General features: G+C 41.5%; 1 pseudogene; it reads left to right on the top strand.

Moving 5' to 3' along the window:
- Positions 1-2,304: 2,304 nt before the first annotated feature.
- Positions 2,305-3,392, top strand: LOC119242926 (dnaJ homolog subfamily A member 1-like; annotated as a pseudogene).
- Positions 3,393-18,287: the final 14,895 nt, after the last annotated feature.

Here is an 18,287-nt window from a genome sequence, read left to right as displayed (position 1 = left end):
ATTTCACTGCAGTTTCAGAGTCAACCTGTGGGGGGAAAGCTCAAGTGCCCAATAACAGATGAGTGGATGAAGAAGATGAGACATATATACAGGACAGAACACTACTCAGTTATTTCAAAAAGAGATGAAATCTTGTCATTTACAACCATAAGGATAAAACTGGAGAGTTATGCTAAGCGAAATAAGTCAGGGGGTGAAAAACAAATATTGGAGAATTTCATTCATATTTGGGATATAAAGGAAAAAAATCACAAAAGAACAGACCAAAGTAAACCAAACCAAATTCTAGAAATCTGACTGTAGAATTCAGTTTAGAGAAGGTTAAGTAATGGGTGAAGAGAGTAAAGGGGAACAGGGGGAGCATGATTGGTGCTTGGGTAGTGTGAGGTGGGGACATGTATCTGAGGAGAGGTGAATCTACACCTCTAAACCATATGCAGTGCTCTAAACCAACGCCACCTCAATGGAAAATGATATGATTCATTTTAAATAGATAAAAGCTACTTTGAAAATGAAAAAAAAAATACCTAGGAATCCTACAGTGGGGGAAAATAATGAGTTACCCATAACAAGGTCTTGATTGAGTAGATACCGGTTTTGACACTTCTGACACCAGATGGCACTTAGACATTTTTTCACTTTCCTTAGTTTATCTAGTTATTCTCCAATTCTTCTTCAAAACCCAGTAGGTAAGCCCCTAGATATGAACCTCCAGCAACATTTTCCACTGATACATACAAGACAATCTTAGCAACCTGGGATGTCATCTCTTTTTTAAATAACTGAGTAGTGTTCTGTTGTGGATAAATAGTCAAACTCATTAAATAATGTTAATCAATGATATAATTATATAAAACTATTTTCTGGGTAAGTTTATTCATTTTCAAATCAGTCCAATCCCCAGCCCTATTGTTACTGCCCCACCAAAACCCAGAGAAACAGCTCAGAGCTCTGCTCTCTGAAAGACCATCAATGATTGGCCCAAGGTTGGAATCTGACCTAAGGGGTGTTGATTGTATTTTCCCTCTCAGTGGAAATTTTCTTCCTGTTTAATTTTTTTTAATTGACATACAATAAAATCATTCTTTTTAGGGTAACATTTTATGAAATTTAACAAATCCATAGTCTTATCATAATTAGGATATAGATCATTTTATCATCCTCATCATCCTGAAATTAATTTCCTTATCCTATTCTCTTGCAGTCAATCAATGTCCTCACCTCTAACTTGTGGAAACCACAGATTTGTTCTCCATTTCAACAATTTTACCTTTCTGGCCATGTTACATAAATGAAATCATAACAGTATGTCAACTTTTGAATCGGGTTTATTTTATATAGCATATTATATTTGAGATTTATCTATCAATAGCACATTTCTTTTTATTACTAAGTAGTAATCCACTGTATGGATGTACCAACATTTCTTTTTTTTTTATTTAAATTTTATTTTTATATTCCCCATACAATTACAACCCCCTTATTTTTACCCCAATCTCTCCTTTCCCCGCCCCCCACCCCCCATAGAGTGTCTCTGGTTCATAGTTGTTTGTTGATTTTGATATTTTCTTTCTTATAGTTATTCTTTTTCCTGGTCCCTTATTTAGGTTTTCTGGATTCCTGCTATGAGTGAGACCATCTGGTATTTTTCATTTTCTTTCTGGCTTAATTCGCTGAGCATGATCCCTTCCAGCGCCATCCATGTTGCTGCAAATTGCATGTGTTTATCTTTTTTGAATGCTGAGTAATATTCCATGGTGTATATGTACCACATCTTCTTGATCCCGTCATCTATTTTTGGGCATTTGGGCTGTTTCCAAAGCTTAGCTATTGTAAACAGTGCTGCTATAAACACAGGGGTGCAGGTGCCCTTTTGAATTAATGTTTCTGTGTCCTTTGGTCAAATACCTAGGAGTGGAATTGCTGGATCCTATGGAAGCTCTATGTTTAGTAGGTCAAGAAATCTCCACACAACTCTCCATAGTGGTTGGACCAGTTTGCACTCCCACCAACTGTACCAACATTTCTTCATGCATTCTCAGCTGAGAGACTTTAAGGCCAGTTTGGGGAAATTATGAATAAGACTGCTACAAATGTTTTTGTGGGATTTTTTCCTCATCACACTTACATAAATACACCAGAGGTAGAATCTATTCATTTTATGGGATATTCAAATTTGTGAGAAACTGAAAAATTGTTTTCCAGAGTAGCTATGAGGAGGAGCAGCAACTTCCCCAGCTGTACAGCAACACATTCCTTCCCATCCACCCCCCACCAGCCTCACCAATTCATCCAGTATAGAAAATGGTGAAAGAAACCACTTATTTATGATATTTTGAGGGTCAAACCCAAAGCCACCCAGGAAGAATTGAAAAAGGTTCACAGGAAACAGACACTGAAGTACCATCCTGATAAGAATCCAAATGAAAGGGAGAAGTTCAAACAGATTTTTCAAGCTTGTGAAGTACTCTGAGGCAAAGAAAAGAGACTTATATAACAAAGGAGGACAATAAGCTATTAAAGAAGGTGGTTGCGAGACCCCCAAGGTCATCCTTGATATGTTTCTTACAGGAGGAAAAAGAATGCAGAGAGAAAAGAGAGGCAAAAATGTTGAGCATCAACATTCAATAACCATAGAAGTTTTATTTAATGGATCAACAAGAAAGCTAGCTCTGCCAAAGAATGTGATTTGTGATACATATGAAGGATGAAGTGGTACGAACAGAGCAGTAGACTGTCCCCTTAGCCAAGGGACTGGGCTGCAAGCGCAAATTCATCAGATAGGACCCAGGGTGGTTTGGCAAAATCAGTCTGTGTGCGTGGAATGCCAGGGCTATGAAGAGCCATCTGTCCTAAAGAGAAATGTAAAACCTACAATGGAAGGAAGATCATCTGAGAGAAGACTGTAGAAGTTCATATTTACAAAGACATGATAGATGGTCAGAAGACAATAGTCCATGGTCGAATAGACCAAGGACGAGGATTGGAACTAGGAGATATTATCATTGTTTTAGATCTGAATGACCAAGCTGTTTTTACGAGGTGAGACCTTTTCTCACATGTATGGACATACAGCAGGGGAAGCAGAGTGGCTTCCAAAGACTCTTGACAACTGAACCATAGTAATTGCCTCTCCTCCAGGTAAGATGGTCAAATATGGACATATCAATTGCGTGCTAAATGAAGGCATGCCAACTTATCGTAGAGTCTATGAAAAGCGTAGCCTAATCATTGAATTTAAGGCCAGCTTTCCTGAGAATGGCTTTCTCTCTCCTGATAGACTCTCTTTGCTGGAAGAACTCCTACCTGAGAGGAAGGAAGTAGAAGAGACTGATGAAATGGACCAAACAGAACTGGTGGACTTTGATCCTAAACAAGAAAAGGGACAGTAGAGGAGCTTATGAGGATGATGAACACCACCATCCTAGGGGTGGTGTTACATGTCAGACATCTTTTTTTTTTTAAGATTTATTTATTTATTTATTTATACAAGCACTGGGCACAGTCAGAAGCACGGGAGGGTGAGAGGATTCACCAGAGCCAGAGCGGGGAACAGAACAGGCAGACTGATGAAATACACTGCTGAGGGGAGCAGCGGGAGTGGCAGGAGAGGTCTGTTGTGCCATGTGGGACCCTCGTGGCGCCCAGGGATTGAACCGGCACTGCAGAGGCTGTGGGCAGCTTCGCAGCCCAGTGCTCAACCGCTGTGCCGCCAGGGGAGGCCCACATGTCAGACGTCTTAATGGAGACAGAGAATAACACTCACAGCTGGCATTTTGTAAACAGTAGAACAAATGAAGGACTATGATCAATATGCTCATTACTGGCAATTGCTTTGGTTTTAATATTCAACTGTAGTAGTGTTTTATAGTTAAATAAAAATAAATTCAAATATAAAAGCTAAAAATAAAAAGCAGGGCCTCCCCAGTGGCGCGGCTGTTGAGTGCTGGGTTGCGAAGCTGCCCGCAACCTCTGCAGCACCGGTTCGATCCCCGGCTGCTCCCCGGCCACTGGAGGGGGGTCCCACATGGCGCGCAGACCTCTCCTGCCGCCCGCCGCTCCCCTCAGCAGTGTACTTCGGTCCTTCTGCCTGCTCTGCTCCCCGCTCTGGCTCTCGTGAATTCTCTCACCCTCCTGCACTTCTGACTGTACCCAGTGCTTGTATAAATAAATAAATCTTTTAAAATAAATAAATAAATAAAAAGCAAAGTACTTGTGTCCTTCTGAACTCTCACTGGCTATATGAGACTCTCCCCATATTTATTTGCCTTCAGTGTATATGGTTTGGTAATGAGTCTTAAAAACTTTTGCCCATATTTAAATGACATTGTTTCTTTTCCTATAACTGAATTTGGAGTAGTTTTTATATATTCTAGATACAAGTCTTTCTATGTCAGTGCTTTGCAGATATTTCCTCCCAGTGTAAGCAGGTGACCAAGGGGTACCCAGGGGTCCCCAACTGTTAAGGGGTGTCTATTGTAAGGGTATAGACACACACAGGCAAACAAAGTAAACTTAAAGTGTGAAAGATTTTTAATTGGTGTGAACAGAATCAGTGTGCAGGGAGAGAAAAAGAGAAAAGAAAGAATTTCAAATATACTTTCCTAATAAAATTCCAAAAACTGCCTATCCCTGACGATGAAATGCCCAGCCAGTCTTCACCCAAAATAGTCAAGGTGCAAAAACTTGCCACAAGGGTAAGGTACCTTTCCACAGGGAACCCCAAAAAAGGGATCAGGCAGTGGGAGAGCGCCAAAATTCAAAATGTACTATACAATCCTCCATAAGGTCAAGATAATGGCTATCACTATCTTTACAGAGGACCAGGAGCAGGCTCCCCGCATGTCTCTCATGTGCATGTCTCCTCCAAGAGTCTCCCCTCCTTTCTTTAGTCACTTCAAGTTCTACATCCACCTCTCTCCTTCTCAGCTGCCCCCATCAGGCATGGCATGCGGGGAATTGTAGTCCAAGGCAGCTGCATGTAAGCAGAGGTGGAGAAAATGGCACCCACTCATAGCGATGTGTGGCTCCTCCCCCTTTCACCCCAATACATCTGGTAACAGCAATGTCTGCTTTGTCTTCATCCTTTTAGCAGTCTTTTGCAGAACAAGCATTTTTAAGATTGATAAAGTCCCAAGTAATCTTTTTTTTTTTTTTTTTTATACATTGTGCTTCTGGTGTCATACCTAAGAACTCTGAACTAATTCCAGATCACAAGGATTTGCTCCTATGGTTTCTTCCAAAAGTTCTAACATTATATCTGTGATCCATTTCTAATGAATCTGGATAAGATTTCCAAAACTCAGCTGAAGTCTTACTTCCTCCAAGTAACCTATTCTATCAATCTCTCACCATTTAAACCCCTGGTCATTATGTATTAAACACTCAACGATTACTTACTGAGCACCAGCCCAGTGGGTCCATTATGAAGAGGATTCCAAATACTTCGCAATCTGCACTGCCCAGGTAACAACTACACAGCATGGCCCCAGGCACAGTGCTGGAGTGCATCTAGTAGCCATACTCTGCCTGCAGTGACAGGGTCTGTGGGAAAAACTGGAATCATTCTGGGAAAATCTGAGATCATTCACCAACTCGAACAGGACTCTTAGTGTGAGGGAATAACCACACACTATGGCCGTGGTGATCAAAGGACAAATAAGGGAGCTATAAGAGCCCCAAATATCCAACTTAGAAGCCTCTTCCCCTTGTCCCAATATATATCACAGGGGCAGGCCTATCATAGGCCTTATGATAGCAAAAAGTAACCGTTAATTTACTGGCATGTCTTCTCTGGCCAGATTCCAAGACTCTTAAGAGTGCTACCCATGTATTATTTATTTAGGTGCCTGCCTGGTACATGCTAGGGAGTCAAGAAATATTTGTTGAAGAGTGGACTTTTAAAATTGTAATTCCCCAAGTATGAAAAGGGAAACAATTTTTGTCAAATGGAGTCCTCTGAGGAATAAACCAAAGAATTCTGGAGAGGAAAGATCTGCTAAGACACAATATTCTCTTGGGCAGTTACATGGGAGTGAGGAACGGTGCTAAGAGATGGTGCATCAGGAGACCAGGAGGATACAGAGGAAGAACCACGCAAGAAATGGGGGGAGGGAGGAAGGGGAAACAAAGCACAAGAACTGCTCAGTGTTCAGCATGGAGAGACCATTAAAGGCATAGTCAGGCCCCAGGGCAGACCCTGCTGGAGCACACGTTCCCAAGGGACACACCATTCCCAAGGGACACACCGTTCCCAAGGGACAGGTGAAGAGGAGGTTTAAATTCTCCCTGGGGGTGCAGTGGGTTGAGCACGGCTCTGTGACGCTGTCTGCAGCCTCTGCCATGTGGGTTTGATCCTGGCCGGCCAGGGAGATACCCACATGGCGCGGCAGACCTCTCTTGCCTCGCCCGCTGCTCCCCTCAGCAGTATGTTTCAGTCAGTCTGCCTGTTCTGCTCCCCACTCTGTCTCTGGTGAATCCTCTCACCCTCCTGCGCCTCTGGCCTGTACCCCAGCTTTTGTATAAATAAATAAATCTTTAAAAAAAAAATTCTCGATGTAATACTGCAGTCCAGAATGACTAAACTATGTGGAGTAAAAGCAGATCTGGAGACAAACTGCAAGCCCAGCAGCTTGATTATCCAAGGGCTGTTTCCACTTCACTCAGGCCAGGGGTGCGGTTCTAGAGCACCTAGGAGCTGTCCATTATCTGACATTCCCAGGGCTGCTGCAGGACGCCTTATCTCTTCATTTGTTTGATGTCTGAAATGTCCTGAGTAGCCCAAAGCAGCCACACTCCCAAGGACTCTAAGATGCAGAGACAGTAAGTCCTCCATGAAAATCACTCACAAACTATGACTTGAAGCAAAATGACATGTAACGAAACCGAATCACCACCAGCTGACTGCTACAAGCAGGAGTGAAATTCCTACGGCATGTTTCTGACCACAGAAACATCACCACACTTCTTAACAAATACCCAAGACAGGGCCTCACCAGTGGCGCAGCGATTGAGCGCTGGGTTGCGAAGTTGCCCGCAGCCTCTGCAGCGCTGGTTCGATCCCCGGCTGCTCCCCAGCCACCGGAGGAGGGTCCCACATGGCGCGCAGACCTCTCCTGCCGCCCGCTGCTCCCCTCAGCAGTGTACTTCGGTCCTTCTGCCTGTTCTGCTCCCGGCTCTGGCTCTGGTGAATTCTCTCACCCTCCCGCGCTTCTGACTGTACCCAGTGCTTGTATAAATGAATAAATCTTAAAAAAAAAAAAAACAAAAAACCAAAACACTGGTAATAGTCAACAATAATTTGTGGTCATTCATTCATTCATTTTCCAATTCAATTATTGTAGTTTGGGGTCTTGGGTGGCCAGAGCACCTCCAGGAAGCTCAGGGCGCAAGATGGACACCACAGTCCTAGGGGAGCATCACACACACACCTCCAAATATACTCCAACTGGAAGAATGTAAGCAAGCTATGAACCTCACCTGCACATCTTTGCGATGCACAACTGGGAGGAAAAATGAAGAAATGAGGAAGATGTGCAAACTGCACAGACAGTGGCCCCCAACTGGGAGTCTTTTTTTTTTTTCCGCTTCAACATTTGATGAAACAATGGCATTCAAGGACCCATTATATGTCTGTCCTACTTCCTCACACTTCCCTCATTTCAATGGATGAAAATTGCCAGATATTGTGACTGAAGTCCTTCTCACAGGTATTTAAGATTCGTGTGTACTTAAGAGCAGTTCCTTAGAAAGTCCACCTATGTTGATTTCTGCGTGGGGGCTCGGGGGAGAGAGCGGCGTGCTACCTGCCAGTGCTACATGCCATTTAGAAAACAAAATGTGGTCAGTTTGAACGGCAGCTTCTCTGACATGAGTGACACCAATGAAGAATGCTCTTCTAAGCCACTTGGCGCCCTTCACTCACATGGCTTTTTCATTCAAACCCTTTTCAGTTTCCAAAAGAAATGCAACCTTTTTTTTTTTTTTTTTTTATGAGGGAGGTTTGGAAAAGTGAGACCACCAGTCATGTCACTAAATCATTCTACTGTCAAAGGTCATCAAGTCTAATTAACCAGGAACTCCTTTTTTTTTTTTAAAAAGAGTTATTTATTTATACAAGCACTGGGTACAGTCAGAAGCGCAGGAGGGTGAGAGAATTCACCAGAGCAGAGCGGGGAGCAGAACAGATAGACTGATGAAGTACACTGCTGAGGGAAGCAGCAGGCACGGCAGGAGAGGTCTGCGCGCCATGTGGGACCCTCGCCGGTGGCCGGGGATCGAACCAGTGCTGCAGAGGCTGCAGGTAGCTTGGCGGCCCAGTGCTCAACTGCTGCGCCACCGGGGAGGCCAAGGAACTCTTTATTGTTTTAACCAGTGTTTTCATACCTTACATGCAGTGGGGGTAAAAACACAAGACTATGTGTAAACACTAAATAAATGGTAAGCCACTCCCAAGGACACCGAAAAATGCCCCTTGAAAGACACTCCCTTAATAGCGTCCCTCTCCTGATTCACTTCTTCTGTCACTTTGGACTCTTCTGTCCTCTGCTCTTCTCCATCCTAGCTACAAACAGCCCCCTAACTTCTAAATCCTGCATTCATGATCTATAAGGGTCTATGCCTCCTTTTTTTCAGGGTTACAGCAAGAAGTCAACAGCACACCATAAGAGACTCTCCCTCGCCGTGTGAGACACAGAATAGGGGTCTGACCATTGCTCCCACCTTCCTTCCCTGTCCCTTGTCTTCCCTGTCCGCGGAGGGAGTGAGATGCTCCTTTCTCCAGCATTTGCGTTGGCATGGAGCAGAGACTTATATTCCTGGTTTGGCTTTTTCTATCAGGGCAAAAATTAAGTTTAGCTGCCTTCAGCTAAAAGCAAACATAACCCATCAAAGCCACACTTAAACAACACCCAAACCACCTGGCTTTGCAGAGGGAGTGCCCTTTGCCATGAGCCTCTAAAGGTAAAGTCTTATTTCAGTCTTCTTTCTCCTTTGCACATGTCCAAGACCCCATGACTACATTTTGGAACCCTGTGCACTACTCTTGTATCTCCCTTCTGTGAGCGGGAGGTCTGTTCACCTCTCTCTGACTTCCATGTGCTCTTGAAGGCTACCTGTTTCCTATAACTTACCACCGGGTATCTTTACACTCCAAGTTACACTAAGAGCAGCTCCTGTGCCACATACAGTGTTTCCCTCTACCAATAATATCAAATCCCAATTGAGTCCTTCCATCAGGTCTCTCCCAATCAGCCCTATGCAACTTCCCCTGTCCCTAAAATGGAGCAGCACGCTGCAGGTCCAGAACAAAGCTTTGTTTCATGCTCTGTTTCCCAGGGAGTGTGCTCATTTCACTTGCCTGCCAATCCAAGAGCATGTGTGTTCCTCAACTACCAAATTCTCTGAAAGCTTTTCCAAAGGCAACCATATCTCAGAAGATGTTTCCTTTCCTCAGAAACCCTTGAAGCGTATCGACCACATCATATATCAGGCCTTGTTCATGTCAATTTAGCCCTAATCTCAAATCTCAAAGTAGTAAATATAAATACACACATTATAATATGTAATAAAATATTAGTTATATTATATACATCTTCTAACCCCAATTCAGATTGCTCTGTTTTATTTCTATTACCCATCAGACCTTGTACAAATGGCAACATGTGAACATTAAACAAACCCGCGTTGACCCCATGACTGCTCTTCAGACACTACCTGGTCTAGAAGAGGGTCTAAAATAATGTTTCTCCAAGTGTGAGACTTTTCCTACTGAAGGGCTGTGAGAGGAAATAAGTCACCAACACACTAAAGCACACTAAATCACACTGTGAGAAAGCTATTCTATTTTCACTTCTCTCAATCCCAATAAATCAGGGAGACTTTTTAGGTGAGCATCAGAATATTCTTCCCACCTCTCTACTAGACCATTATCTTTTTGTATAAAGGAGAACAGACCTTAAGCCCAGATCCTTTTTAGCCTTGAGAGACTAAAAACCATTGTTTTGTCTTCACAGTTTTTGTGTTGAGTCTCCCATTTATGGCTTGTGATATCCTGTTTCCTTTTACAACACATTTATTTAAATTTTTAAAAAGTTGGCTTCTTTTTTTAAGATTCAGCATATTTTGGAGTCAGCAAGTGACTCATATGTGGGAAGCTCTGCTCTTCAAGAGACTCTTTAAAAAAAGTTTATCTATAAACCCTAGTGATCACCTTTGGCCTGAGGCTTTGGCCCAATCATTGGATCAAAGGCAGGCGGTTGGTTCTGGAGGGGAGGTGGGAAGCAGGAAGGAGATGGTCTGGACAGTGAACTGAAAAGAGACATGAGACCTTCTTAAACACAAAGTCCTCTGCAAATCACCTCCAACACCAAGGCAAACCTTCCACACCCTGGTCTCACAGAGTGTTCTTCTGTGGCTTGTCTTAGATCACTGTCCTGATTTCACCCAAGTAAAGAAAATCACCAGTGGAAGGGGCAGGTCATAGAACTCATTTCTAGACCCAACAGCATCCAAAGACTTGGACTTCACCTTCCTTAAATATGACTCAGCCCAGCCAAACCCATTATTTCTATTTATCATTGACAATTTAGTGCTCTCAAATCTTAGCAGAAACAAATTGAAATTCCTGGTCTTAGGAATTCCCAGGGAAAGAAGACCAAGGAAGTTATATGACACACTGCCAAGAATGTCTTAGAGAAAGAATTTGTTTTATATTGGAAATTCCTTTGTTGTCTGTTAACAGCAATTGCAAGGGCTCTATCAGCCAGGGGATAAACAAGCACCTCTGATCTTTCAGTTCTTACATTCTAAAAGAGATAAGATAAAACAATAGATACCTAACTGGGGAGAAGCCCCATCTTAACTTTGAGGTAAATAAAACAGTGCTTTGAGTAAATCCCGTTATCATTTGATAAGAATCAGGAGAGACTGATGGTTGAGGTTAGAATTCCAGGAGATTCATTCTAAATAGAATTGATAGAAAAGAAAAAAAAAAACCTGATGGAGAGTGAAATATTGCTCCAAATTTTTGGAATGAATGACATCCATAAGAGAGCAGGGTTATGAAGAGGATTATGTTAAGAGGGCTAGGAAAGAAGTCATCCAGGCTGACTGTCCCCAGGTCAAGATTACAGTAGCTAAGACACAATACAAGAAATCATTGAACCAATCACACAAAAAGCTCATTACTTAATACAATTTTTTGATGATCTAACAAATATGCAGAGCTGCATCAAAACTGGTACAGACATAATTCTTCAAACCAACCTCTTTCACTTTGCATTAATAGAAGAATCTAGGTGGTGTATAAAAAAAAAGAATAAGGCCAGAAGAATCCATGGTGATAATCCTCTGATCTCTCAAAGACCTGGGGAAGCCCAGCAGGGGCAGAAATGGACAGCTATCCCCCAACTACTCTATCATCTTGCATTTCCCATAAAAACTGTGCTATTGTGACTTCTGAAAAATATTTTCACATACCACACCGTAGGAATGAAGTGAAAACCTTATTTCTTTATAAGAAGCCAAAGGAAACCTTTCTTTGATACCAATAAATGTAAATTTGATTAGTCAAATATCACCCATGTTATAAAATAAAGTACATATTAATGGCAATAAATACAACAAAGTTAAATTGGCAGTGGCCACATTTTGAAGTTCCTCCTCAGTAAAAAGTCAAAAATCACCCATGCCAGACAGAGTTCCAAGCTCCCGAGCACGAAGTGAGGCTAGTCTCTATTTCACAAACTTGATGCTAAAAAGACGTTTGGATTAGTCTTTATGACCAGCTCAGCAACCCTGTGACAGACACAGAGTTCTTTATACTCAGGATGACAGCCAAGCAAGGGTGAGCCTTTGTCTTTTTAAATTCATTTGTAAGCATATTTAAAACAATGTTGATGTGTTCAGATTTCACAGTGGTTGATTTCACAGCTGGAAATTACCTTGAAGAAACTGTTGCTTGAGAAAGCCAAGACCAATAAAGTTTAATAGCTAGACCTGGATTCAGACACCCTGGCTAGCAGGCAACATCGCAACTATATGACCTGAGCAAATTTCTCATTGTTTCGGAGCTTCCCCTGGAAATAGCACCGCTAGTGGCACACCTTCTAGGGCTCTTTGGAGAAGACTAGTACTGTGTACCACGCTTTTAGCAGTATCTGGCACAGAGAATGGCTCCAGAAATTGCTCCGCCCTTATTAGTCTCATGAAGGGCTGCATTCCCCTGGAAGGTTAAATGGTGACCTGACCAAGATCAAAGAGCTAGTGAGGGCTGGAGTCAGGGTTTCCTGATTTTTCACCCAGTGCTATTTCTACTTAACCACAGCTGCCCCTGATGTTTCATCCAGTTTTCAAGATCACATTTGCAAGACACTGATTCCTGTGGTAATCCCCCCAGCTTCTGCACAGCTTCATTTCACCATCGCAATGAAGCCCCGGGAACTGCGTGTGATGAGAGATAAAATCACATTGGAACAGGGTCTTTAAGCCAGTTAGAGAAATTCCTCTTGTGTTCCATTAGTTTAATTATGACACAGTTAAACAGACTCTGAGAAATTTCAGACCTGGGAACATTTGCCCACAGAGACATGCAGGCCCTGGCAGTCATTCTTAATCACATTCCCCAGTCAGGTGTCAAGCGGAGCTCAGGCACCAGCACACAAGCAAGTTTTGTTTAGAAATACCTCAAAAAGCCAGCCAACTGGCAAATGTGGACATCTGTGCTAGACTGTGGCTGTCCTGTTTTTTCAGTCTAATCTGTCAAGATAACCATTTCCCCATTCTCTTAAACAAACACAGACTTCCTTGTTTAAACACTGTAACAGTTCTAACAGAACACACAGCTTTTAATCATTCTGTGTTAAGTACACTGGCAAGAGTCTGAGAAAAGAATCAAAACATCTTAAATGTAAACTGGCTGATTTTGCTGCTTTGCAAATCCCAGGAAACAGGAGGGAGAAACCTGAAAATCCAGATAAAAGGAATGCAGCATTGCAGGAGAAACTCTAGTGGGTTTCTTAAATTGTAATTGAATTAGAAATGCAATTGTAATCCCAGGCAGACTTCTAAATAAAAAAAGAAAAAAATCTGATCCTGCTTTTTTCTTAAAAGAAAAAAAAATTAAGTTGGCAGATTTAAGTTCATCACTTCAACTGTTTTTGCATCTACTTTTAAAGGCAGCAGTGATGCTGGGGTGGCAGGCCTCCTGTCCTCAGGAAAGCTCTTTAAACCAGGAGCTAGATTGCTTCACTGTGGAGTTAACTCCCTCTTGAAAGCCCTTTAGCATAAATCTTGGTCACAGCATGGTGCACATTCTTTTTCATTGATGAGGAGTTCTGGGTCATTTCTTGATATTTGAGAATAGAAATGTGAAGTGGGGGGTGGGGGTGGGAACTGTCTCGGTGGTATGAACAAGAATACTGACAGTGCCGAGTGAAGCTCAAGATGTGCTTCTCCCGCTTTGCTACTCTTGATTTCACTTGCAAAATAGCAAAACTCACCCTGAAATGTGAAGTTAAAACTAACTAACATCAGGGGCCTCCCTGGTGGCACAATGGGTTAAGACGCAACCTATGAAGCTATCTGCAGCCACTGCAGCATGAGTTCCATCCCTGGCCAGGGAGGTGACCCACGTGGCGTAGCAGATCTCTCCTGGCTCGCCCGCTGCTCCCCTCAGCAGTGTATTTCAGTCAGTCTGCCTGTTCTGCTCCCCACTCTGCTTCCAGTGAATTCTCTCACCCACCCCCCATCCCCACATCTCTGGTCTGCACCCCAGCTCTTGCATACATAAATAAATCTTTAAAAAAAAAAAAAAAACTAACTTCAAACCCTGATAGGCTTTCTACTTAGACAAAAATGGTGGTTAAATAATCCAAACTGTACCTCGTCCACTCTGGAGCATGGTTCAAACACATGTTTGAGATCTCACCAACCTGCTTTCTGCTCAACAACTAGTAAACCTCCCTGAGTCTTAGTTTCTTTACGTGTGGAATGGGAATAAAATATTTCAGATTTCTTGTGAAGATTATTTGTAATGGTAAAGGCTTAATAAAGTTAGTAATTATTAAGTATCCACTAACACCTGTCATAATTGATCATATTCTGACTGACATAAAATTCAATTTATTAACAATTTTACAAAATCAGAGAATAATTAAACACTGAAAGAGTAAAGTGAAAGATGTAAGGCTCTCGGTGTTGAGCACATGTACAATTCCATATGGAAAATGAGGCCAACATTTGCAATCATTCAGTCATCTCAACACCACTGATGGGACCCCATTCCCTGGACACACCTGAATATTGGTTCATCCCATAGAAGGCCAGAGGATACTAGTGGGTTGGGATTGGCAGACTAGCCTAGACTTGCACTTGAATGACAAAGTCAGCATTGATGAGCATAGTAGCAGCAAAGAGCAACAGAAGCTGACTGACCATAATGGGGGAATTCTGGAGTCAGGAATATCAGAGACCTGGAGTGAGGAGACAAGAAAACTTGGCCAACAGAGCTGAAAACTGATTCTCCAGGAGCCCCAGCAAATGAGATTATTTCTAATCATTCTTTGTTTCCTCATGAATCCTAAATAAAGTAACCTGAAAACATGTTGGTTACTTTTTAACCTGAAAGAGTTTAACAGTATCATTTTCTCTTTGATAATTCAGAAGGCACTTCAAGATGGCAAAACAATTGAGGGTCAGAATTACTGATCTCTATTAGCCTAGGAGCCAGGGATGTCTATTTCCTCTTGAGATTTTATGTGTGTATCCTGATAGCTGCTACTAAATGGTGGATGATGACACATTACAATCTCGAGGTCAATTTAAATACTGTTCTTCAATAGTTATCAATACTATATGTAACACTCTATGACACACATTGCTAAGCATTGTAAACAATTAACAAAAAAGTAAGACACTTTCCTGTCCTCCAAGTATTAGAACTAACAGGACTAGAGAAGTACACAGACTAACTATGGGAGGGAACATGACAGACACTTTGGGGGAGAAGCAAAAATTTTACCAGGTCCATTCCAGCAAACTGGAGAGTTGAAGCTTGATCGTCATAATCAAATCATCTCACTACTGTATACCTTAAATATATACAATTTTTATTTCTTAATTATACAACAATAAAGCTAGGTTAAAAATGTACCTACTTAAATAAAATAAATGATTGGCTAAAAAAATTTATTTAAAGCAACAAGAACAACAAAACTTTTACCATGGTCTTGAACTGGAAGAAATGACAGGCGTGTGGGAAGAGAAATGTAGAGAATCAGGAAAGACTTTGGGGAGGCTTCATTCTAAACACTTTGAAATCTAAGTATAATTTTGATGGGAAGACAGAGCTTCAGTGGGAGAAGGCCAGAGCGTGGCGAAGGACAGTGAAGATTATTTATGAAACAGCAAATATCATTGATTGACTGGGGTGAAGAGAGCTTGTAATAAGAGATAAGGATGGAAGGAAGTTTGAGGCCAGGAAATGAAGGCCTTGAAATGTCAGGGTAAAGAATTTAGAATTTATTTTGTAAGTAATGGAGTCTAGAGAGGTTTTTGAGCAGGAAATGATATAATCAGCTGAGTGGGAGTGTGACACATGCTTCCACACTTGAATAACTTTTCTATAAAAATACGACTTTATCAAAACATCTTTATGAATAAAAGAATGTATACCTATAAAATGTGAATAAGCAACAGTAACACAATAGTGACTAAGAATTTGAATAGTATAACATCCAGGCATAACGTGGTATCCAATTTGCTTTATCAGAGACAGATGCCAATTTTCTCTCCTAACAACCACTTGAAGCTGTTTTCGGCAACCAATATTCTTTTCTTCACAGAGCATGGAACAGACTGGAACTATTTGTCTGGTTCTTTCCTGAAGGTGGGTGCAGCACAGAGTAGACATAAAGAATGAGCTAGCTTGTCCTGAAGCTGAGATTTCATCCATAATTGCTGCAGTATAAATTGGCACAGCCCTTATGGAGAATAATTGGGCATGTGCATAAGAGCTATGGAATATGTGTATCCATTTGCCCACTCTAACCACACTGAGGTCTCTAGTATAAGGAAATTTGAAAAAAAAAAAAACCAGAAAGTCATGTGAATTAATTTGATTCTTATAATGTTACACTTGTGAAAGAAAATAGAAACTTAAATTTTAAAAAATATAGGCACTATCATACAGGTATTTCACTTCATGAACTGTCATACAGGTATTTTACATGATAACTATGAACACTCCAGAAATATTTCTATAAATATCTATAAATTTCTACAAATGCAAAATGTTTCTATATTAACTGCAAAAAAAAAAAGACTCAAATATACACCATGATTACAAACTACATTTAAAAAATCATATACAGGGCCTCCCCTGGTGGCAAAGCGGTTGAGCGCTGGGCTGCGAAGCTACCCGCAGCCTCTGCAGTGCTGGTTCGATCCCCGGCCCCTGGCAAGGGTCTCACATGGCGCACAGACCTCTCTTGCCACCCGCTGCTCCCCTCAGCAGTGTACTTCGTCAGTCTGCCTGTTCTGTTCCCCACTCTGGCTCTGGTGAATTCTCTCACCCTCCCACGCTTCTGACTGTACCCAGTGCTTGTATAAATAATAAATAAATCTTTTTTTAAAAAAAAGAAAGATGAGTTCCATGATGACTTTACCCTTCTTGTTTCCTGTGTGATGGTGCAATAAGGAGAAACTAGAGAAAGGGACCGAAGAAGTGCTGAGCTGTAGCTCTAACATACAGACACCGAACACCAACTCCTGTCTGTTCTCTACTGCTTACATAGAGTCTGGTTTCCTTCTTCTTCCTGCCTTGGGAATGGGAAATAGGAAGTTCAGAAATAAGACACTATGGATAAAAATCACTGTTTCCCAAGTGACATTAGGCCATGTGCTAGAAATGAAGTTATTTTACTCTCTGTTTAAGTAAACTATTATACTAAAAACAAAACGTTTTCTGATTACAACAGAGGCCACAGTGAAAACCTCCCCAAGTGTCTGGTGAGGAGGATAAAGAATGTGTTTGTATAATGTATTTGTTGTCGGTTACCAATAATCCAAGTACTAGCTCTCCATTTCTTGATATAATCTTCTCCATACCGTTATTCATAATTATACAGTATGCACAGCAACAAAAAGAATAAGAAAATAAAGCACCACCATTTAAAATGTACCAAATTAAATTATGACTTACTTCACAAGGATTTAAATATTATTCAATAATTAATGTGCTGCTTGTATTAAAACAGCTTTAAAGGGAAGGACTGATTTAAAGGCAATTAGTACTATTAAATGAAAGTTTTGCTTTGGGGACTTTCATTATTTACAGGATATTTTTATCATTAATTTAAATCAGACAACATTTAACTGGGTTGCTACCATGCAGGTTGTACCAGCAGTTTTCTCTGAACTGCTTTTTAGGTGTAGACCCCACCCCCCAACATAAGGGCCCCCCACACACACTCTGGTCAATAGGTAGCTGTTCAGACCTGAGCCTGGGCACTAGAGTTATTTTCTGGGTGTACAAACATCTTTAACCCTACTCCTCCTGACGACTGAGAGGAAGATACACAGAAAGAATGCATCAGTATTTCACACTTCATTCCAAGGAGGAGGCAAAGGTTAAGAATGAAGAAAATTAAGCAGACAGCCATGTAGGCCGAAAGAAAGGCTTGCTGTTCTGCAGAGGCGGATTCCCCTGACACAAATAGAAGAAAGGCCCATGAATGAAATCATGTCAACTTCCTCTGCTTACACAGTAATGCTGGCCTGCTTTCCTTTTGGAAAAACAAGTCATCCGTGCACCGGGGTTCAGGGCTGCATTGTACAATGTTTCCGAGGTGCAAGTGACAGCGCATTGATACAGATCCAAGGCCCAGGCCCTAGCTGGCTTTTCCGGACCTGGTCTCAGGGCCCCACAAGAATTCACAGAGTTCATTTCTGCGTGTTAATGATGTACGTTAATGATAACTGAATCTCTTGTTTTCCCATAGTCGATGAAGCTCTGGACACTTGTGCTAAACAAGGAGGCTTGATTTTAGAAGGAGAGCACTTTTTTTAAGAATGCCAAGATGGCATTGAACTGGCTTTGGGCTTAGTGATAACTTTTTCAATGTCAAAAGGAAGTGATTCTGGGTTTTGTTAGTGTTAGTACTCAGAGAGGACGAGACTCATAAAATCATTTCACAGATGAACCCTATGTCAGGAAGAGTTTTCTAAATTATATCTTAATCCATGGATTAGTACACTCGATTTCTTTTATGATTTTTTTCCCTCGCTAA

Source organism: Talpa occidentalis, unplaced genomic scaffold (genome assembly GCF_014898055.3).
Source record: "Talpa occidentalis isolate TD23 unplaced genomic scaffold, MPIMG_talOcc4v2.1 talOcc4.13, whole genome shotgun sequence".
Classification (NCBI taxonomy): Eukaryota; Metazoa; Chordata; class Mammalia; order Eulipotyphla; family Talpidae; genus Talpa; species Talpa occidentalis.
This window is presented reverse-complemented; position numbering and strand designations above follow the sequence as displayed.